The sequence below is a fragment of the Cimex lectularius genome, unplaced genomic scaffold (assembly GCF_000648675.2).
Source record: "Cimex lectularius strain Harlan isolate CLEC.00 unplaced genomic scaffold, Clec_2.1 scaffold348, whole genome shotgun sequence".
NCBI classification, from domain to species: domain Eukaryota; kingdom Metazoa; phylum Arthropoda; class Insecta; order Hemiptera; family Cimicidae; genus Cimex; species Cimex lectularius.
This window is the reverse complement of record NW_019394215.1, coordinates 260,951-284,819: the sequence shown is the minus strand read 5'-3', so window position 1 is coordinate 284,819 and position 23,869 is coordinate 260,951. Positions and strand designations below refer to the sequence as shown.

The window sequence follows — 23,869 nt, the reverse complement described above, 5'->3', positions numbered from 1 at the left end:
TGCTAATACTTCGAACGTGCGGGTTTTATTTTTGTAACAGCAGAGGTCATATAAATCCTCAGCGTGGCGGCGTTTTTGACCATTTATAAATATGTGTAGAAGACTCTTCACTTCGACTAACACCATTTCCATTTTACGAAACTATTAACACGAGGCGATAATTATGATTAATAGAGTTTAATACAAAACAATTGACTGGTATTAGTTGGTCGGTGGTTTGTTTTCGAACTAATAAGGTCGTAACTGTAATATTTTGCTTTGAATCACGACAAGAATTTGTCAATTGCGATTCGTGAACACGCGATACCATGACTTAACGCGCGGTTTCTAAAAAATGCAAGAGGAATTTCTATTCTCGGACATTTCGTAATAACATTACCTTAAAAATGTTGTGGACGGTTTGTTTTCTGTATAAAACGAAAACCGGGTCGTTACGAATAGAATATTATGTCAAACCTATTAAAAGAAACGGTCAGTCGCCATGTAAAAACGTTGGAATGGCGTGTTGAAACGTTGTATGAAAACGAAATAATAAGAACACCACAAACTTATTTTTTCAAACGGTCAAGTATTAAAACCAATGTGAGTTTGGGGTGTATGTGCATGTGTGTAGAAGAAAGGGAGTAACATAATAATGAGTAGAGGAGAAAGAAAGAGAGAGAAAGAGAAAGAGAGAGAGAGAGAGAGAGAGAGAGAGAGAGAGAAAGTAAGTGAGTGAGTGAGTGAACGACTGAGAAAGAGAGAGTGAGGGAGCGAATGAATGAGAAAGAGAGCGAGTGAGAGAGAGAATATAAACAAGAATTTTACCTTGATATTGTTTCTTACAAATATCGATATCTAGTAGAATCTGGCTGAAATTTTTGTTCGGAAATTGAATGCAAATTATCAGTTTTCAACTGAGTGTTTCCAGCAATATTTTTCATCGTCGTTTTCTATTGTTTTCTGTGTGTGTGTGTGTGTGTGTGTGTGTGTGTGTGTGTGTGTGTGTGCGTGCGTGTTTTATTTGTATATGTATGAACGCTTTAAATTCATTCACTTTCATTTTTTAACAATACTAAACATGAATCTTTTTTGGAGTCATGCCGAACTGTTGTCGTATTGCGCCGTTCGTCGTCTTAAATTAGCTCACTATTTTTCTACACGTTAAGAGTGTACAGTGGGATAAACTAAACTTACGTAACCTAACCTAACGTTAATTCTAACCCTAACCCTAACCGTGAATAACCTTACTCGTTCCTAAATCATGTTATACACCTAGCTAGTTAAATACAACTAGATGAACTAATAAATCTTAGTTATGACTAAGAGATTGATGTCATTAATGCCGAATGAATTTCGAAGATATCGTAGAGAGAGTGAGTGAATGTGAGCGAGAGGGAGAAAGAGAGAGAGAGAGAGAGAGAGAGAGAGAGAGAGAGAGAGAGAGAGAGAGACAGAGAGAGGTAAAAATCGAGAGAAGGAAAAAGAGACCGATGGAGAAAGAGAGAGAGAGAAAAAAAGAGAGACAGAGAGACAGACATAAATAAAGAGAGTATGCATTTAAGTTAAAGTTTAAAATTGCTTACTCAATTAATTTTATTTAATAATGCGCTATTAACATTTTGAAATAAGAATTAAAAATTTTTAAAAAATTATATCGGAAAACTTATATACATTATTGTCTTAGTCTTTAGGCTGGAATATTCATTTTGCGTGAAAGATTATTCTCGTGGATCCTGAACGTTGCATGTTCACAAACATTTATTTACAGGAAGTGAATTTATATGCATTTTTCATTTATCCATTATAAGTAGGAAATCCTGAAGGGGAATTTCTAATTGAGAAAGACCCCTTGTGCTTAACGTACTGTAAAGAAGAAGTCTGTAAAATCTTTCCATAACGTGAACATTGCAGCCATAAGAAACCAAATACAAATACTTAAATTATAATGTTTAAAAAATTTGGTAAAGTTAATACACTTCTATCGTCAACACAAACAGCTAGCGATGGCATTTTAAGAAAGAACGACACTTTTTTGTAACTTCGTGACTAGGTGTGTCACACGAAGTTAAAAATCGTAAAAACAAAATAATTCACCAATGTAGGACAATTATGATCGAAACGCTACAAACTTCCATTTAACCATTTTTAGAATTACGTGTTTTATTCTTATTTGAACTTCTTATGATGAAATGATATTACAATATCTACATACTACAACAGAAAAATTATCATACTTTATTAGTAATGTATTAATGTTATGTTTCGAGACACGGACATTTTGTATAAAAATCATAAAAAGCTCACAATAAAAATACCCTGAACTTTTAAAAAGTTATGAGATATAATCTGAGAGAAAATGAAACGACCCTGGAATGTTGCAACAGTGGTAATTAACAGACTGGACGCGTGTGTAATTTATTGCGTGATAAGTGTGTAATATTATTTTAAATATAAAAGGGATTGATTTTTGATTAAAGTTATAATTAGAAATGTTTTTTATATACTTGGAAGTGTCGTGTGTAATGCCTTAAATTGACTGTAAAATTATTACATTTCTCATTGCCTTAGTAATTTAAAAAGCAAACAAATGGCACAGTTACACATTTATGTTAAATATATGTTTTTATTTTAAGTGAGTTAGTTCGTCTAATTTTTCATTTGAAAAACAATTGGATGTAACCAAAAACGATATTAATTTCTGTTTCGAAATTTTTTTAGCCATGTAAATGTAATTTATTTGAGGTTGAACGAATGTATTTTATTTATTTATTTTTGCTAAGCCGAACTTAAATGGGCTTTTCAAGGAAGTTATTATTATTATTATTATAATTTTAAATAGGGTTTTTTAGGGCATGAGCCTAATTAATCCTTTGTTGATTAAACAAAGACACGACTTTTTTTTTAATAATTGTACTTAATGTAATAAATGGTTAAAGTAGTGAGGAGCGGTCAGGTTTGGTGGTGAAAAACACTTTTTTCATTTTATCGCCAACCGTTCGACCCTTATTCGGGCCATTTTCAAGACATAATGTGGAGTCCGACAATCCGATTCAAAACCTCGTAGGAAGTTACATGAAATAAATGCGTGAATATACAAAACATAAAAATCGTAGAAATACACAAAATAACATTGAACTCACTGATTGAATTCACAACATCTAAGAGAGGACTATATATAGTCCATCGATCAGTAATTATTTTTACTATTTAATTACACACGCAAAGTAATGTCTATCTATCTCTATCTCTCGCTCTCTATTTCTCTCTATCTCTCCATCTTTATATTAATCGATGTAAGTTTCTATCTATCTACTTATCCATGTCTCTCTAACTATCTCTATCTCTCGCTCTCTCTTTCTCTCTATCTCTCAATCTTTATATTAATCGATGTAAGTTTCTATCTATCTACTTATCCATGTCTCTCTATCTCTCCCTCCTCTCTTTCTCTCTCTCTTTTCTTATCACCCTCTCTAATCTCTCAATTTCTTTCTATCTATATGTCAATCTCTCTTTCCCTCTATATATATATATCTTTCTATCTATCTAGATGTCAATCTTCCTATCTTTTTCTCATCTATCTATACATCAATTTACGAAAGTATCTATCTTCTTCCCGCTGTAGAATTTGTAGCTAACACACCTATAGTATTAAAGATAAGGGCTTTTCAATCCCCTTTTAAGCTATAAAATTATGACATTTATTTTAAATATATTTTTAACTATTAGGTTATTCTCATTTAAAGATTTCCAGGTAAGCGTATTACATTTCAAGGTATTCAAAGGTATTTCATTTCTAAACACTTGTAGATCTGTGTAATAATATTCACGTAGAGACATCCGTGGTCGCAACTGCGCTCATCACTGTAAGGTAAAGGTCTCGGGTTCAAATCCAGCGGCCCTGCATTCGAACCCGACATACTTACAAATGGGCTTTTTGTCAAAAACACCGGCACCCTGAGGGTTTATATGACCTCTGCTGTTGCGAAAAAAAATTCACCTAGATATAGACACAGCCACCAAGGTTAACGAAAAACCGAAAGCTGACAGAAAAAACATCTAGAATAAAAATACAGTACATCGAAAATGACAAAAGTGCAGAAGAGCTGTTGCCACAAATAAGGTAATTATCTGTTCAAATTTTTACTAGAGGGGTGTATTTTCTCTAGCTAAAATAAATAAGGGCAGACGAGTGAGTTAAAATCATCGTTATATTTTTGAGTGTTCATTACTTACGTGCATCATCCACCTTCCCCTTAATAATAAGTTAAAATATAAAATATTACGCCAAAGTACGTGTAGTAGTCATGTTTCTGTTGAAATGCTGCCACAATAAGGCCGGTGTCACACTGGACGGAATGCGACGGAAGTTTCCGTGTCGGTAATTTCGCGACGAAAAATCCGCCTAGCCTGAAAAAGCCACATATACAGCGGAAATGAAAGGAATGTCTACAACGACTGTTTGGATATTCAGTTCATAACGTATAACAATGAATCCACTTTTCATTTTGTGTAATTACAAAGCAATAGAGAAGCAGAAGAGAAAGAGAAAACATTGGATTCATCCATTGAATATGAAAAGGGTAGCACTTGGACAAGTCTACTGTCTGTATGGCTTTTCTCTTCGCATCCCTGTTACTGTACATTCTGTCTTTAAAATTCCACAGACAGGGCCTGTTCTGAACTTCCACAATAAAATGATCTTTGTCTATCCTAGATCAGCTTTTTGTCTGTCCGACTGCCTGCCTCTTCTGTTCTATCCATGTCCGTCGCCAGTGTGGCGCACCGCTCTACTTTGCACTGTCTTGACCTGCTTAGGCGGAACCCAGTGGAAAATTCCTTTGACGGACGCGTGGTGCACCAACGGAGCTCGACGGAAACATTTCTGTCTGTCGCTCGCTATGCGTTTTGAATGTAGCTTGTGCAGAGGAAATTTCCGTCGCATTCCGTATAGTGTGGCGCCGGCCTTAGGGATTGCGTCCGTAGCTCGCTCCCGTCGTGAATTGCTCTCATGCGGCCGATACGAACTAATGTCTTTCCTCCCGTGCTTCCGGTTTCTTGCTTCCGTGCAAAAAATACGAGGTTTTACCATTCCTTACTCAAGACTTAGAATTTATTTTCAGTTTAATTTTCTTTTAATTTCAAATTATGGGAGTGATATCCGCCAGCTGCCGATAGTAAAGGTCGGACGGAACTGCTAGGTATCGTAGTAATCTAAACCATCATATTATTCAGCGCCATGGTCATGTTGAGGGTTTAGGTGATGCATTGTTAGGTACTGAAAATAAGATTGGCGAGGACTTCACACTCGCTCACCACAGTTATTGAGTTTTATTTAATTAGTTTCATTATTGGTTCCGCGACCACACCAGCTCGCGCATTGTTTAAAGGCGCCTATAATAATAATAAATTCACTACTTTTCGTGGTCCGCTTGACCAATTAATATCATTCAATTAATTAATGTTAATTAACTGAGATAAAAAAGTCAGTGTCACGAGCGGGATTCGAACCCACGACCTTCGGCTTGTCACGCCGCTACTCTACCACTTGAGCTTTAATGACTTCGATCCTCCCGGACACCAACTCTCCATCTCAACCTGCAACCGTTCGAATTTGCCCTCTTTTTTGCAATTTTTTATGTTTCTCAACACTTGAAGAGATAAACGCGTCGAGTTGGTTATTAAATTTGACAGAATTCACGTAAGCCGAAACGCATTGAATCCGCTTTGGAAGCAGGTCGTACGGGGTAAAAGTTAGGGAGAATCTTGAATTAGGCTACCCGCTCCGTTAGTCTGTAATTGAGGATGTTTTAGTTGGGGAATAAGTGAGTTTGCGCTGTCCTCATCCCCCAGTTTCCTTTAACCGCGGCACCGATTCAAAACCAGCGGCAACTTGTCCTCTGAACCCCAGCACACTCGAAGATAATCGTTTCGCCGCCGACAAAACTGCCACGTGATATTACTCTCAAACCCCCGGAGAAGCAACCCCCGTTGCGTTACACACGTCGATCCGGCCTATTTTAACGGGCCTATTTCTTCCTATGCGATTAAACAAATGTCTAAGGAATGCTTAATTTTCTTACCTTAATTTTTGAACTGTTATGACTTACGATCTTCGAATGTCTTTATCTCAATATTTATAAAACCAACGTACATAATTTTGGATTATGGTAATGAGTACGTCTTTTGTCTTTTAAGGTACTCATTTATAACATTTTGAAAGTTGACAAAACAAATTTCATGAATAAAATAAAAGTTGTAAGATTGCTACGCCCTAACAATGGCTACGATGAAATTTAGTGTTTTTTTTAAATATACTTTTTGTTCTTGTAGTTGTGGTGATGTTAGATAGTAGAAGGAGAAAGTTGCTACTGCTCCTATAAGAACTATTGTTACTATCTCTCTATTTTCTAGCACAACGGTGCTTTTACCGTCTCCAATGTTATCACGCCCATCTCAGGCCGTCCAATAATTCTAAAAACACATTTGCGGTGGAAGAAGTCGCTCCCCTGTGTGGTAGCAAGTTTATTTTTGTTTGTTCCGAACAATCAACAAACAAATTGAAAATTAAAGCCGTTATTCAAACAGAAGTGGCCCAGACAGGCTTATTCCTCTGGTCACAGCCCTATTTGTCTGCATATTATGAGAATATAACAGTAATTTTTTTCTAGAAGAAAACGAACCCAAGGCCAACATCAGGACAACACTTTTAGTATTTTTACCACCTTCAGTAGCAAAAAAAAAAGAATGATTAATGGTATCAAGTTATACTGAATTGTTATCGCTTTATATGGTTTTTACATAAAATTTTTTACATAAAACTATTTTAAAACAATTTTCGAAGCTCTCAACCAATTCAAGTTAAAAAACATCACAGTGATGCTCAAATAATTTTGTCCTTTAAGGTGTTAAATATGCCAGCGTTCGTGTTCAAATTAGCAGGTATTTTCGATGGAAGGCAAAGTTGATTAGAAATATTGGACAGGGGACCGAAATTACAGTTTATGAACAAAAATTCTATCCAACCACAAGATATAATTAATTAGGTAAGTAGAGAAGAGTGACGGCTGCTGAGGGGCTGTGAAGCCGCCCTCGAAGCAAATTGCCTCACTTCTATCACGTGTAAATCGATAATTTTATTATGGAATCTATATAGGAGGCTGTCGTTCGTCGTATTTCTGAAATCAAGCAATTGTGACGGTTCACATAATTTGTATAGTGCTTACTGAATGGAGGGGGTGAATTTTTATACACTTCATAAATGCGTTCATTCATATCACTGATAACATAGTTTAATAATACTTAACCTAATTACTTAGTATATTTTTGGTTTCAAGGTAATTCAACATTCTACTGATTCGCTGTTTTCGATAAATTGCACCATATTTGAAGAATGTTTAAAATAAACGAGACATTCTGTTTGCTGGTGTATTAATTAATTTTGCTCGTGAATAATTGGAACAATACCTATATAACTCGTAATGGAGATCCGAAAAAAATAATTGCAAACTTTCAACCAATTAATATGATTGAAATAAAAAGCATGATTCAAATCCAGTCTTAGCATGTTGGTTATATGTAGTTCTTTCCTAAATTTCACCTTAAGATCGAAAATATGTTCGTGTGCAAAAATACTCAGATTCGGAACAGATTTCAGAACTAACATAAAAAATACATGAATATGACTTTTTCTAACAAACTATATAGATTGTGACTCATCGTTTAATGGATCATTAAGACTTCTTTTTAAGAAAAAGCTATAGTGCCAAAATTTGACACTTTTTATTGTCACTGTCAGGGTTCCTACATCAGAGAAAATATGTAAGACCGTTGCAATACTTTTTTCATACCTTAGAATATTTTGGTGCTTATAGATCATTTTGGTACGCATATCGTCGCTAGTTCGTCATTTTATCATCTTCAATGTTCTTGTTGGTAGACAATACAAACAAACTGATGACGGCGTATTCCATCCGTTTCCTACGTCAAATGCAAATGGATCTTTCCTATAAAAACATTTTTCATAGTTGTATTCTATTTCCAGGATTTTTATTTTAAATGTACAACAATAAATTAATTTAAAAAAAAAACACAAATACGAATACAGCGTTGTGGACTAACAGGGATTGTCGCTGAGTAAAGTTTGGCTACTAAGGGATTGGGATGTCCTGTGAATGAGGAGTGAAATTTGTGGTATCTCGATTTGATGGCGTGAGAAAAGTAAGTGTTGTTGAGATCATGGTTCATTTGGACACATAGAAAGGAGCGTCTGCAATACAAAAGAGGGTTTTTGACTAACGTAATAAGGATTGGATTGGATACATACAGTAAGTCCATGTCGGCTTATGCAGCGTGTTATTCAATGTAATTTTTAATGGCCCGGCTGAATTTCTCTTGAACCAATGTCGGTATCAAAAAAACGTCACGTGTTTAATATTTTTTAGTCTAGTTTTAAATTTTTACCTTTTTTGGAGAAAAATTTACAGGGTTCTTCAGTCCCAGTCAACTTTTGGATTGGTATTTATTAATCACATTTCGTGTTCGAATTGCCTGCCTTACGTAAAGATGCACAGGTTAGCTCTTTTTAACCACATTTCACCGGTGCTCAGAGCCAGTGGAAATGGATTGATTTCTATCCTTCAGTTCTTCAACTGAGGTTGTTCTTGTTGGTTATGATTGGCGTAGAAACTGTTTGAATGGCCTCACAGAAAATAGTCAAATTGAGTTAGGTAAAGCGACCGAGGAGGCCAACGGATCGGGCCATGTGGTTCTTTCCACCCGGAAGTGACGATTCAAATTACGTCTCATCTGCAAAGAATTGTGTGCGCGGCATCCATTAAGCTAGGGAATCATTCTTTATCGTTGTTGCAGAGAAACATCATCAGATTGGTAAAACCACCCTCAAAAAATTGAGAATAAGCGCACCAATTAAATTATTTTTGTAGAAATGAGGCCCAATCAATTAATTTCCGAGGAATCTACACTAAACGTTGGTACTGTGTACCACCAGATGGTGACAAAAGTACGAAATTCTCGGATTTTCCTTTGCCCACGTTCGAACATGTTTAGTATGCCATTACAGGTGAACTTGTCAGTCCGTAGGATGTATGGGAGAACGTGTTCTTCAGCCACCAAATCGACATATGTGCAAGGAACGTTAAACGCCCGCCATAATCAGAGTCCCGAAGTCCCTGGAAAAGATGAGAGCGATACGGCTTAAAATTTAAGTCGGGAGTACGCGTTTAACATTTTGGAGAGAGGAATTCGGATTTTCACGAACATAGGCTAAAATATTCAGCTCCTCGTCGAAATTATGTTGCCGGTTTTTTAGTGATGGAACAGAAACTGATCCCTATCGCCTCATATTGCGAGCAACACGAATAGACGCTTTGTGGTTTACTCTGGAGCGATCAGAAAATTTCTGGGAGTACAACTCGATTGCACTATGCGCAATACGACCACTATCGATAAAGACGTCGTACATATCAACTCACTGTTGACCGGGAAAACGTGCTCTTCGGTTCATTTTGAATGGAATACTGAATGTAACGAATAGGTACTATTGTAAAATGGATTTACTTGTAGGAATTAACATTTGCTCTCATAATGCGACAAACAATGACAGAATTTAAACAATAAAGGCAATTAATATTTACTGTAGTGAAGAAGCAAATTATTGAAATTAACAACTAAACAAACAAAATGCGTTTTTTCTAACTTTTTCCAAACCTTTGTCCTTTTTTGAACCATTTAAAATCCGGGTGCACCATTTTTTTAGCGTAAAAATTCCCTTAAAATGCTGTATAAGGATGTATAGGGTTGTATTTGAAATTTTGAAGTTGAACTGGGCCTGTAGATTAGTCTTTTATTGTTAACGGATATCTTGGATTTTTCTAAGGGTCAAGAGAGAAGTTTAAGTATGGTCTGGGGATTCCACGTGAGGCCTTTGTCAATGTACTTTAAGTAACAAACATAGTTTGTCGTGGATAGAGCAACTCCGTTGAGATATTTGACGATTGCTGGCTGTAATGTGTAGTCATTGTTTCCCTCGGAGTTATTTTCATTTATTTTTATCCTTCATTTTATTAGTCCAGGACCAACGATGGTGAGACATTGAGGAACGAATTAAAAAAAAACGAGTGGAGATTGGAACAAAATCACTATCTCGGGGATTTGCTATGTTGGAAAATGTGGTGTATTTTTTTATGCCTGAAGATAAGCCTGGTATGGTGCAACGTAACCTGTGTTAGTCATACGTCTTTTCAACACATGTTATGTCTGCCGTATGTACATATATTACAATATTACAAAAATACATATAAATTTTTCCAGCCGGTTCCTTAGTCAAATTTAGAAAGTATAACTTGTCTTCTATCATAATTTGAACGATTTGATGAGATATACTCAGATATACCAGTAATAATAGATTCTACTATAATATTTATTGTTGTATGTCAATTTTGGGAACTCGGTTACAAGTAATTTTATTTTAATTACATTTGTTTTATCATTTCTTCCATAGACAAGAAAAATACGTACAAAATTCGTTTTCCTCTGAAAGAACACGTACTATTATTTTCTCACTTCATAAAATCTTTTAATAATGTTTTATGAAATTTAAAATCACGTCACAGCTGGGGGTTAAAACAGCATACTAAATATTTATCTGATTACACAGAAAACTAATTCAAAATAAGCAACAAAAAAGTGGACATTTTAAACCGTACGCGAGCGTTAAATAACACAACCCGCAGTGCTAAATAATAACTTTATCTTGTCGCAATTTTTTTTTCTTCTTCTGCGGAAGCGAAAAAAAGATAAGGGTCCACCACAATAAATCATACTAATTATAAACCCACTACAAGAGAGTAATTATATTAATTTTTCTTGATAATTATACAGGAAAGGGGTGAAGTCTATACCATGTAAGTAAGGTTAAACGATGGGCGGAGAACTCGTATCATGGGATAATGGGCACGGAAGAGAGGGTAGCTGGATAAAAAAAACCGCTATTAAATTTCCATCTGTAATCCTACTCTGTGGAAAAGCGTAATTAAAAGAGAAAAGTCAAGTCCGGTGTAATGTAATCTACGTTTTGGGTGAGCCATTGAGGGAGGTGGGTGGAGTTATAATGGGATCAGGGGATGGTCAGTTCGTTACAACCCCTTCAACCTTCGACTATTGTTCCTTTTTTCATCCCTCGCATATTTAGTTTCTTCATACCGTTAATCTTTTTTAAGCGTAAAGCGTCATGTTTATGGGAACGTATTGTAAGGTGATGCTTAAAAAGCATAAATTGTAATATTTATACCCTTTTCCGGTCTCCTCTTTCACCGCTTTGTGTATTTATTTGCTTAAATTTAAAAAAAAATATCAACGCTGGAATAAAGGAATGTTGATTTAAGGCATTTAGGCGATTGTACTGCGCCTTTTGAGAATTATTATACCTTACTATTCTCGACTTATTTCTTCAAGGAATTTGATCATCATCATTTGATCTGTTTGCATTTATTTGCTTGGTCGTGTTATAGCAGTAAAACATTTCATCGGTAGATCTTTTTAAGTAGAGGTGAAATTGGCCTTGTGGCAATATCTTCAATTCCTTCCTATCATGAATAGATATTTTTGTCACTTGACGTTTCCAAGGTTTATCACTCTGACCATATTTGTTAGGGTTTTAGGGTGGTTGAAATCCTTATCCGACAAAGTTATTCGTTTTCATAAGTATCATTATTTTGATTTTGGCATAATTAGTACTACGGCAATTGATGGAGAATGTTAGTTGACTTTTGGAATGCTAAGATTGAACATGAAAGTTAATTCGGTTAAGCAGTAATGGGCAATCAGTTAAGGAATGTAATAATTTATACAATGATATACAATCAAAGAAATTCCTTCTTTAAAGAACAATTGCCAATTTCAGATCCGATGTTATGGTGTACGTATTGCCCAAATGTTTTGTAATGTATCAAGCGTAAAAGTCTATTTTGACTCACTTCTAACTCGACTGATAAGGGGGGATTGAAAGACCAAAGCGGTGAACAGTTATCTAATATTGGTCTTAAAGTGGAAGTGTGTAAACTTTTAAGTGTATCTGGAACATGCAAATGTTTAGTAATTAATTTAGTACGTTAATTTTAGTATGACGTGTAGTAGTGTAGTAATCCTAAAGTTTTATTTGCTTTAGCAATAGTTTTGTTAATGTGTGTCAATAATTATGTCAAGATCTTAAACATATTCACGTCTAATTAACAGCGAGTATCATAAAGCATAGTTAAATTTGATGGGATATTTCGTTTTATAGAAAGTTATAACTGTACATATGTTAAAATTTAAAAGAATATTATTAGTGGAACACCAGCTATTAATCCATTTTACGTTTTAGTGGTAAATTGACCTAGATACTTCTTTCAATTAATTATTCTCTCTGTATAAGGTCTTGGTTGAGATAAAAAAGTTAGTGTCACGAGCGGGATTCGAAACTACGACTTTCGGCTAAATACGCCGCTGCTCTACCACTTGAGCTATCGCGTCTTCGTTCCTCTCTTTTTATTTCAACCAGTACCTTATATAGAAAGAATAATTAATTGAAAGTAGTATCTTGGTCAATTGACCACTAAAACGTAAAACGGATTAATATTCAATAAGTAAAAGAAGTATCACTTCACTAAACAGCTCCCCATGGCCACTTCATAAGTCGCTAAGAATTCATTCAATTTCAAACAATGAAAATTTAAAAAAAAAATCCTAAAATAAATAATCTACCAGAGATGGCTATATTTCTACGGAGAGTTTTATTAGTCTACATTTAGATTCCCTGAGCATGATATGATATGAATGATACATCAGAGTAATTCCAACCTTTGTCTAGAGATCGGAAACAAATTCATGTTTTCAATATAGTTGTTTTTTGAGAAATTTTATTGTTTAATGAAATAACTTTTTAAATTGATGTATGAATATAGTATTAAATTACATTGAGAAGGCGTCCATCTAACAAATCTTATTCAGAATAAAGAATTTTGGATTATTAATTGAATACACAAATGTAACTTGATATGAAGATTAATTTTGTTATAAAACAACTAAATATTTTTAATTAATATATCACATTTTATATCACGTTAATTATGTTCATTTCAATTTTATAAGCAGATAAGTGCTGTTGTGTTTACGTTTGAACTTTGCACAAACACTCCTTTATCTCTATGTGAATATTTACTTAACTACACAATGTAATTAAATGCAATAATTACTATAATGTAAGTGAAGTGTAAACTAAAATGATAAAAACAAGTCGTTTTTTCACTGATGAAGTTGGACAACTTAGCTATCACCAAAAATCTTTGGCGTAAACCTGAATGAAACGATATTCTGATAGCGTCAATTTTGACAATCATTCGCTCAATACTAATTTAATTTAACACAATCATTGGCAGCAGTTCTATAATTTATCTGTAAATTATTTTCTTAATAAAACTTCTGAAGTTTTTTATACAGAGGCTGGAACAAAAATCAATGAAAGTTTTTTCCCTGCTCACAAAGAGTTTCGCCCTTATCTACTCCAACGATTATCTATTGTGTCTGTTGATTTTTCTGGAACATTCCCGTCTAATAAGGTAAACATTTCTTCACCGTCCTATAACAATAAGGTATTCATTGTTCAGAAATGTCTTTTTTTTAGATACTACAGCTTTATTCTTACTATTGCCGGGCATTTGCAAAAGATATGTCCTCTTGTCAGTCCCTCTGGAATGCAGGTGTCATTGGACTTTCTGTGGGTTGTCCCATTTTGTTTACTGTAGTACATCCTGTAATTATACATGTTAGGGTAAAAAGCCACTTTCATTTGAGTAGGAATGTTACTTTTTCCGGTAGTGTTTTTCCTTGGCTTATGCTAGACATACTTCTCAATATTTGTTGTATTTTTCAGTAATTCAAGATTAGTTCTTTTTTAACATGACTATTATTTATGACAGAAAAGTCATTTAGTTTTATGTTTATGTCCAAAACCTTCTTTTTGTCAAGAATGTTTATGGCTTTGAGATTTCTACATGCCTTGAAAATCACCTTTGCAGCTGTCTATTTGTAGATACGAGTTTTTATCGTTTTAGTCAGTTGTAGACTAAGTTTTGGGTTGATCTCGTAGGTTTGAAGTGTTTTTATAGATTCCTTGCTATCTGATAATATTTTATAGTTGCACCATTAAGGTTTTTTTATGCCCGTTTATTCCCATACTATTTCCCGTCTTTGACTCGTCTGTGTACCACATAAATTTTCCAGGTTTGTCGAATAATCATTTGTTTCCCCATTTGGTAGAATGGTTTTTCAGTCTTGTATTTTATCGGATACAGCAGCAATCGATGCCCCATGTCGATTTAAATTTGCTGAATGTTTTGGTACTGCCAGTATTGTATTCTTTACCTGACCAATGATTTACCAAATTAATTATTTCAAAACATAGAGGGGCAAAGGTCACAACTTGGAGAGACTATTTTTGGCCCGCAATAAGCGAATGACATCGTAAAGTATGTCGATGAGATATACTTAGGATTTACTTCTATTGTTCTAATTTGTCATATTCATTTTGCCCTTGAGGTTTTTTTTTGTGGGTTTTGTTTGATGTGTATTCCTCTTTAACCTTTGGTCGAGAACTATTCCTAAGCAGATGACTTTTTTTTTGACGATGGTTCGCAACACAGCAGAGGTTATATCAACCCTAGGGGTGCCGGTTTAAAAAAAAAAAAAAAGCCCATTTGTAAGTATGCCGGGTTCGAATGCAGGGCCGCTGGATAGCCCTGCATTCGAACCAGGGACCTTTACCTTAAAGTGAAGAGCGCCGTGTCAACGCCTAAACCGTTGCAGCCACCGACGCCCTTCCAAAATGACATCTTTGAAATCCCTTATTTCCTGATTTCGCAAGGTTAAAGCGTAATATTTATTTCATCTCGTGAATGACACAATTGTTGTATCGAAACTTACTTACTATTAACTGACATACAATATGCAACAGACATTGGACAATCACTCTTTTATTGTTTTACGATGTGAAGGTTTAAAAATTAATCGTTATTTCGTATGAATCTTTAGAAAATTTTAGAAAAATTAAACTTGTTGCAAGGTTTTACTTTTGTGATAATTTGTTTTATCTTTAAATGATATTTCGATTATTATAGCAATCGCCGTTAAAGCAAGATTGAACTGTGAACTTTTTGATTGTCCTTAACTTAAAAAATAGGCATTCTATCGACAACTGTATCGCCCTTGATAGAAATTATGATGGCCAGAATAAATTAGAAGTATACAGGGATAAAAAGAAAGAAATGATAATCAAAGACGGTTAAATTGCAGAGAAGAGTAATAAGTTCCCTTAAAGAATAAAACGACTTCACTGCATTCGATGAATTACATCGATTTAACTTCAAATACCAGACTGTATTACTTCAAAGCATGAACTTCTACGTCGTTGTGAATTAGCTCCAGCCTATCGAAATGAATTAATTGAAGAGCATAATTACGTTTGGTTGTAATTATTAATTAAATCTGTAAGATCGCCTCACCCTATTGGCGTTGAAAGCTATTTTTTGGAAATAAAATACTCTGATAACCCGTTGGAAAATTATCATCCAACTATATGAAAACTAAAGGTCCAATTGAAAACCTAAACCTAAGAATACTAATCCTAAAACCTAATCAATAAGAATAATTTATTTACAAATAAATACAAATATGTACAAAAGTGTGATATAGATGTTTCAGGCTCCCTGCCTATGCTATCTACTAATAAGTTGTACAATTTAAAAAGAACTATTTACTTGTAAAGGAAAAAAAATCACAACATAATTTAAGTTATGTTAATACAGAATATGTTTTAAACGCTTATGTCTATACCTCTGTATTGTACTGAGCTTAAATTATAGTTTAACATACTTTTAACATGTGGGTGGCAGTTATTTACACAGGAGAAGACAAAACATTTAGTTAATATTGTAAACTTGTGTTGATTCACTGTCAAAGTTTAATACGGAATGTAATAATCTATTGGAGTCCACCTAGGAAAGGAACCAATCAACCTTAGACACTTGTTTTGGATTATTTGTAACTTAGAATAGTATTATCTTTGATCCGTCAAGATTCCCGGTTCATCCAAGCCCTCCGCATGAGTTCAATGGGCAGCAGGGAGGCGTTGAAAAAGGCTGACTCTAGTGTGCAGGCCGAATGTAGGAGACGCTCTCTCACGTTCTCTCGACGTGCCCGGAGAATCACTCGATGATAGTGAGGTGGCAGGATGAGTGCCTTCAGGTCCTCGTCGCTGGTCTTCATGACTCGGGCTTTCAGGTCGCTGTCAAGGCTCCCCACCGTGCACCGGACGAGTCTAGTCTCCTGCCGGATGTCGTTACCACCGAAGAGGATGAGATAGTTATCCTATACCTCGCGGTGGCGTATGAGACCGCGGGCGCGTTGGATGCGGTGGCGGACCTTAAGGCAGAAAAGTACGGGGTACTGAGGGAAGCCCTCACGGAGCTACACCAAAAACGCCACGTTGTAACAGCTGGTGTGATAGTGGGGGCAAGAGGATGCATACCTGGGCGTACAAAGGCGGCGCTCAGAGACCTCGGCATAAATCAATTGCCCTCACTCTCTTCCTAACGGCCTTGAGGTCTTCGCTGTCCATTGCCTACGGCCATATGGATCGAGAGCGTAGCTTCTCAGTGACCCGTCAAGCAGCACCGGCTGTTGAGCGAGCCTGAAACGAGGCTAAACGACGGACCTGGCTTGTTGACGGGACACACGTTGGAGCCGAGGTGCGGTCTAAGGAGGTCAGTAGGAGATCTAGGGATGCGAAAACCAGCAGAGGCAGGAAATTGGTTAAATTTTTAATTTGATCAGGAGAAAAATAGTATCACACGTGTTTGACCTTACCGGAGCAGCATACAGTAATACTGATCCAATGTAAAGAGAAAAGAAATAAATTTTTTATTTGTTGTGCTAAGCTTTGAGTTCTTGTTTAAGAGAGGGAATAAACGGCAGATTAAACTGAATACCTTTTCTCACACTTTAATAAAGTGTCTGCGTACAATGCATAATTCATAGTTTTAGTTAAATCATTGATAAATATATTAAATAAAACAGGCCCCAGAACGGATCTCTGGGGTACCCCAGCTGAGGTTACTAATGATACAGCATTACAAGCCACTACATGGAATTTTACTAATTCCGAAGAAAACTAATTTTATGAAGTAAACTGACTTCAATTCTTTTGAAAAAAAAGAAAAAGATCCCTGTGCAGACACAGTCAAACGTGCCAACACAGTATGCTTGTTCAGGTTGAAGTTGTGTTCAGCGATGTCAGTCACTCTAGGTAATTGTGCAACGGTAGAATGATGCCTACGAAAGGCGTATTGTTTATTTGAAATGACATTGTTACTTTCTGTAAACGTGTTCAACCTTTCCACTATAATGAGTTCAACTACCTTGTTTACAAGGCAGAAGAGAAAAGAGCGATAGCTGCTTTGAAGAGTAAGATCTTTCCCAGTTTTGGTCAATACTTATAAAAATTATAAAATTAAATTATTTAGTTAAGTGTACTAAACCCTTTTTGGAGATTTTTTTTAAATTTGTGCATTAATACCATCAACACCGGGGGATTTTTTTTGGTTTTTAGCTTGGATATTCTTTTCTTAAGGAGGCTCTAGCCTTGCGGTATTCGCCGAATGCCGATTGCCGCCGAATATTTGCCAAGCCTCTAGATGCTCGACTTGGCATACGCGAAACAGCGTGCCTACATATACACACATGCGGGTTTTGTAAAGCCTCCTAGTTGTTGCGGAAACAGGGAATACGTATTTTTCAAATGCCGTGGGAGTCCTCAACTTACTACAAATCGTGATGTACAACAGTAAAACTGTCATTGCTGCAGCTGTGGTTACTATTTTGTGCAGTGGCTACAAATTAATAGAAAAAATATATTTTAATTTATTTTTAATTATTTAATTATTTATTTAATTATAAAAAAATTTATGATTAGATAGTTTAGAAGAGATGTTTTCCAAATTATTGGTTCCGTCTCGTAAACATCGAGGAACTCCAAAACTGTTGCATTTGGTCAATCCATTACTAATAAGAAAAAACAATTGTTATTGTGGAAATTAATACATCTATACTAGTTAGCAATTGTTTATTAATGAAAAATAGATAGTATTAAATAGAAGTATACACCTTCTGTTGATTTTGATAACAGTGGAAAGTTGGTAAAAGTTATGAACAGTTATAGTTGATTCCCGAATGTGTGGCTAGTTTGAGTGCGGTTACTTCAAGAATATCCGTGCCTTTTGAAGCGGACAAGAAAACCGACAAAAAGCCGAGCACGGCGAGCACCGGATGTTGTTATTCGGCGAACAGCCGACCGTCCATCCCCACTAGTAGGGATTCGGCGAAAATTTGCGCGGCATTCGTCGAATACCGCATGTCTGGAGCCGCCTTTAGGCTCTTTAGATGAAATTAATTTACAATTATTAAGATAAGTAATTAAATTATTATGACGAGTAAATGTTGGTGTGCCAAGATTAGGATTCATTTTATGTATATTTTCAAAATAGCAGGCAAAAGATTAGATTCATGATCAGAACTGATAGTAAGCACAGTTGTTTATAGACTACGAATTTACATTATTTATTACTTAAATTATTTAAAAGAATAGAAGGTATATGTCCAGGGAAATAGGGAAATCTTGTAGCCTTTTAGCAATTCTGAATAGTTTAGTGAAGTTAGGAATGAGTTGAGAGAGCGCGTTATTCCAAATACTATTTTTATGTAATGATAATTTCTAGTTTAGAGAATAAAGTGACGAGATTATTTAAAGTCCGCTCCTAATCAATGAATTTTATTGAGGTATTGGTATATATAGATAAAATCTGATATTTAGATTTTACCTGATATTCTAAACACTTCTAGCCCGTAAAAACGTTGATGTGCACTGTTCTAGATTAATTTAATTCCATCGATTTTCTCATTAGTTAAAGGGGTAAATGGAAGGGTTAAGGTGGACAGGTGGCCTGAATTCAAGGTTATTAGTTGCACAACAAAGACTGGGAAGGAAACAATTGAGCTCAACAGAAGCGGGGATATCTAATGGTATTGCACTTTGATCGAGAAAAAGCCTAGAGTTCCTTTTGTTGTCTTTATTTATAAAAACCATTGAATAGAAACTTCATTTGTTATATCCGACGTCCGGAAATTTCACAAATTCTCAATTTAATTAAACAGTTGTATACTACTTTATAGATTTTCTTAGTAATTATGCTAGTTGAACGTTTATGAGAAATTAAAAGGGATTCAGGTGCTATTGATTTTATAATTATAAATAGAGGGATTTTTTTAAAGCAAATGAATATCCAAAATTTCTTCTTTAAGCCTTTTTTAAAATCAATATATTATTTACAAAGCATAATGAAGGTGTAATTTTTAAATCCGTTGATAGTACTATTTTTCACAAAGATTTTGTCTAGAAGATACAGTTAAATTGAGCTTTAATGTTTAAGAACGTTGCTAAATTTAATCGTTCATAACTACTTATAAGCCATTATATTTCGTGGTCCGATTGACTTCAACTTCAATGAATTAATCTTTATGCAAGGCCTTGGTTGAAATGAAAAAGCTAGTGTCTCGAGCGGGATTCGAACTCAAGACCTTCGGCTAAATACGCCACTGCTCTACCACTTGAGCTATCCTTCTTTCAATCCGATTTGAAAAATGGCAAAAAGGAGGGAAAATTCGAAAGGTGGGTTGAGGTGGGAAGTTGGTGCTCGAGTGGATCGAATCCCGCTCGTGGCCCTAGCTTTTTCATTTCAACCAATGCCTTACATAAAGATTAATTAATTGAAACTACTTAAAAGATTTAGTATTAACTGAAAATATTTTTTTATTAAATAAATATTTACATTGTCGTTGAAATATGTATGTGGAAAATTGATTTAGAAATGAAGATAAATAAGAATTGACAAATGACATATTTTGCCATTTAAGTAAAAATACAAATGAAATATTAAATCAGGTGTTTGAATTGTGTGGCAACTAAAATGAATAAGTTTATAAGTCAACAAAGTTCAAGCCGCATAATTATTTTTTGTATTTTCCAATTTTTACCATTATCTTTCGTGCACAATACTGCCATTTTAAAGATTTTATGAAAGCAAAATGTATTATTCATTCTTTATTTTTACTACATTTTACGACTTCTCGGAAGTCCTTTCCTGACTAATATACATTTTACTACTTTAAAAACCACGACTTTTTTTAGCTCTATTATTAATTTACTTAATGGCTTAGGCGAAATAGAAATGGAACTAGACAGAACATCCGTTAAATGTTAGTTTCTCAAAATTTAGATACAAATTATGTTAGCTGGTGCACAAAATTTCTACTCTGTTTTGGAGCATATGTAATATGACTTTATTTTAATGTTATAAGGTTGGAAGATGCGGCACCCGCTGAAACGGTTCTTATGATAAAGGTGTATCCTTAGCAACTATATTTGCGTTGATGATTTCCATTCGAACTCATCATTCGATTATTTAAATTTATTTTTTTACTCCAACACTTATGTAACCCCTCATTATTTCTGAAAGAGCGAATGAGTGAGACGAAGGGAGAAAATCTGTATTGCTAAACCATATAAACACTTCGCCGTAAATTCCTGTTCAGCATTGCTGTCATCTAGTCCGTTTATCAGTTGCCATTCTAGCGAGTGAAAGGGAATCGAGGATAAAACGAAAAAGAAATATAAAGTGTTGATCGATTGATTGAGAGAGAGAGTGAGAGTGAGAGAGATTTGAGAGAGAACAAAATCCAGAATTGTGGGTATTGCTAAACTGTATAACCACTTCGCCGTAAATTCCAGTTCAGCACAGTGACAATAATGCAACAAATGATTGTAATTATATANAGATAGATAGAGAGAGAGAGAGAGAGAGAGAGAGAGAGACAGGGAGAGTTACTTCAAAATATCGAATCGGAATGTTGACATTTCACTGAAATTTTTGTTGTGCAATTCTAAGTTAATTGTAAATTTTCGACTTATAGTTCCCAGCAATATTTTTATCGTCGTTTTCTGTGTCTCCAATCGACTTATTTTATGCCCAGGTTATTTTTAAAATAGATCAAAGTTTCCCTAGATGAGAATGTTGCGAAATTTATTTGCTTTGACACAATTTTAAATTGGAAACCGCAATGGAAGGACTTCAAGTGGAGAACTTGTCAAAATCAATGTTTTGCCATTTAAATAAACATTTTGAGTTGGTCCAAGAAGAAACATTGTAAAATTTATTTTCAGTTGATGTTCATGTGATATTATAGCCTGATATACTTGTTTGTTGAGAAAAGATCTTTAGTGTGCTATATCATTTTTTTAAGGTAAACTTATTTTATGCACACGAAGGATGAAGTATTTTGAATAATTTTTTAAAAAGACATCGCAACATTAAAATTCAATATTTCTGAGTCCTTATTATAAATTTATTATAAGTGACATTGATGTAGTAAACAAAATCTCTGCTTTAACGTTTGACTGGATTATCCTCACAAAGAGCCTTTAAAAAACATGCGGAATTATTGATAGGATAAAAGCCAGGGTATAAAAGGTGCTTTTTAACTCTAACTCTCTCTGAAAATCGAATCGCAATAAACCACCTTCTTTATCACTGGGAGTTTATCTGACACCCCAACGTGAATACAATAATGGAAATCTTATTGCCCGGCTTTTAAGAGCTTTGAGAGTCTCCGGGCAGCAAATGGCCCATTTAAGGAAGGCATTGGCGGCGGCCGAACCCTTCAAATGGCAACACTCTCACCGGTGGGCCCAAAGGGACGTCCAGGCCCTTATTTCTATCAAAGACACGCCGCCTGACACATAACTGTTAAATAACTGAACATGCCCAGAAGCCGGCTGTTGTTTATTACGACCGTAAACTGCTTCCAGTAGGCGCTGGTTACGACTTCCTTTATTACAGCTATCATCTTTGCTACCTGGGCTTAAATGAAGCGCCGTTGTAATCTTACAGTCAAAATGTTAATTTCCATAATATATGCCAACCGCGGATTTTCCCGACTCTAGCTTTGCGTTAATTTATAACATCAATGAAAAATTTCGTATGGTTGGTCTGCTAATAGATAAAAACCTGTCTGTCGGCCATATTTTGTTTATATAAATATTTATATTCGATTGTAATAATCTATAAAAATTCATAAGCGTTTCGCTTCTCTCAAACTGCGACAATGCAACACTGAACGTGGCGTGAAGGAAAAACGTGTTTGATTGATATGATGATTGTTGATCGACCTGCAGGTAATCTAAGTGGAGTTTAAATCTTCATGGAGGTAATTAGATAGGGAAAGAAAGGAAAAGACTAATTGTTGGGTTCACCAAGCTTTTGGCAACTTATAGTGCCATCATCAGGGCCTATTTGATTAAAAAATTAAAAATATATAATATACAAAATAAATAATATGCAGTTAACAATAAACAAAATAAAATAAAGTACATACTTCCCCAAGAGTGCAGAAAACGATAACATGGTAAAACTATAGTATTGGGTTTAAGGTTATGAAGTACATGGCCAGCAAATTACATTAAACATGGTGAAAACAGTCATCTATATAAAATTATAAATAATTATTAATATACACTATTTAAATTAACAGAAACAATAATTTATAATAAAATGTAACAGTACCTCGCTAATAAAATTCATATGATTGTGGTTTCAACAATTTTGTTCTGACTAGCAATTTACCGGCAAATGTTACTTATAAGAAATTGCTAGTCAGAACAAAATTGTTGAAACCCCAATCATGTGGATTTTATTAGCGAGGTACTGTTAAATTTTATTATAAATTATTGTTTTTGTTAATCAAAATTGTGTATATTAATAATTATTTATAATTTTATATAGATGACTGTTTTCACCATGTTTAATGTAATTTGCTGGCCATGTGCTTCATAACCTTAAACCCAAGACGTCCATACTTTAGTTTTACCAAGGTAATCGTTTTCTGCACTCCTGGGGAAGTATGTACATTATTTTATTTTATTAATTGTTAACTGTATATTATTTTATATATTTAATATTTTTAATTTTTTTAATAAAATAGGCCCTGATGATGGCACTATAAGTTGCCGAATGCTTGGCGAACCCAACAATTAGTCTTTTCCTTTCTTCACCTATCTACTGACCTCCATGAAGATTGAAACTCCACATAGTGTTTGATTGAGTTAGAATGACCAATCCGGCATATCCGACAGTGCAACATGTAATTTTAAATTTGGTCTGGTTATCCAATCTTATCCATTGTCTGGCAAATTGGTTTGGACTTATCATTCCAATCCGTACTAGATCTTTTCAAATTGTAACTTAGCGCGATTAGCTGTGTTTATTCATATTGCAAGATTTCAACAGGATGTCAGAACAAACCAGATTAGATAGACTACACATCTACACAGAAAACAAACACTTTGAGCTCTGAAGATGATCTCAATAAAGATTGAAACGTTGGTCGACAAAGAAAATGTTTTTCTAAAATCTACGTCACACCAGACCGCATCTCACGATCTCCAAATAATCAGTTCCAAAAAACTACTGATTTTTTAATGCAAATGACCAAATTGAGCTTTAAAAACCATTGCAACTTTCATGAAAGTCCTTGTATTTTACTTCTTGTGTTCTAAATGAATAGATCAGATCCCAAAGAATAAAGACCCAGGGTGAAAAAGCAATCATAATTACTTTTCTGGAATGCTTCATGATTCTAATGCCATTCAACATGTCTTACTGATTTTCATTCGAAATGGTAAGTAAGTTGAATTAATCAACTTATGATGATTTTAAGTGTCCTC

General features: G+C 34.8%; 1 protein-coding gene across 1 annotated transcript in view; it reads left to right on the top strand.

The window, feature by feature from the left end:
• The window catches only part of LOC106670365 (lachesin-like), a 163,918-nt gene that overhangs the window by 85,578 nt on the left and 54,471 nt on the right, over window positions 1–23,869 (top strand). The window lies entirely within an intron of this gene.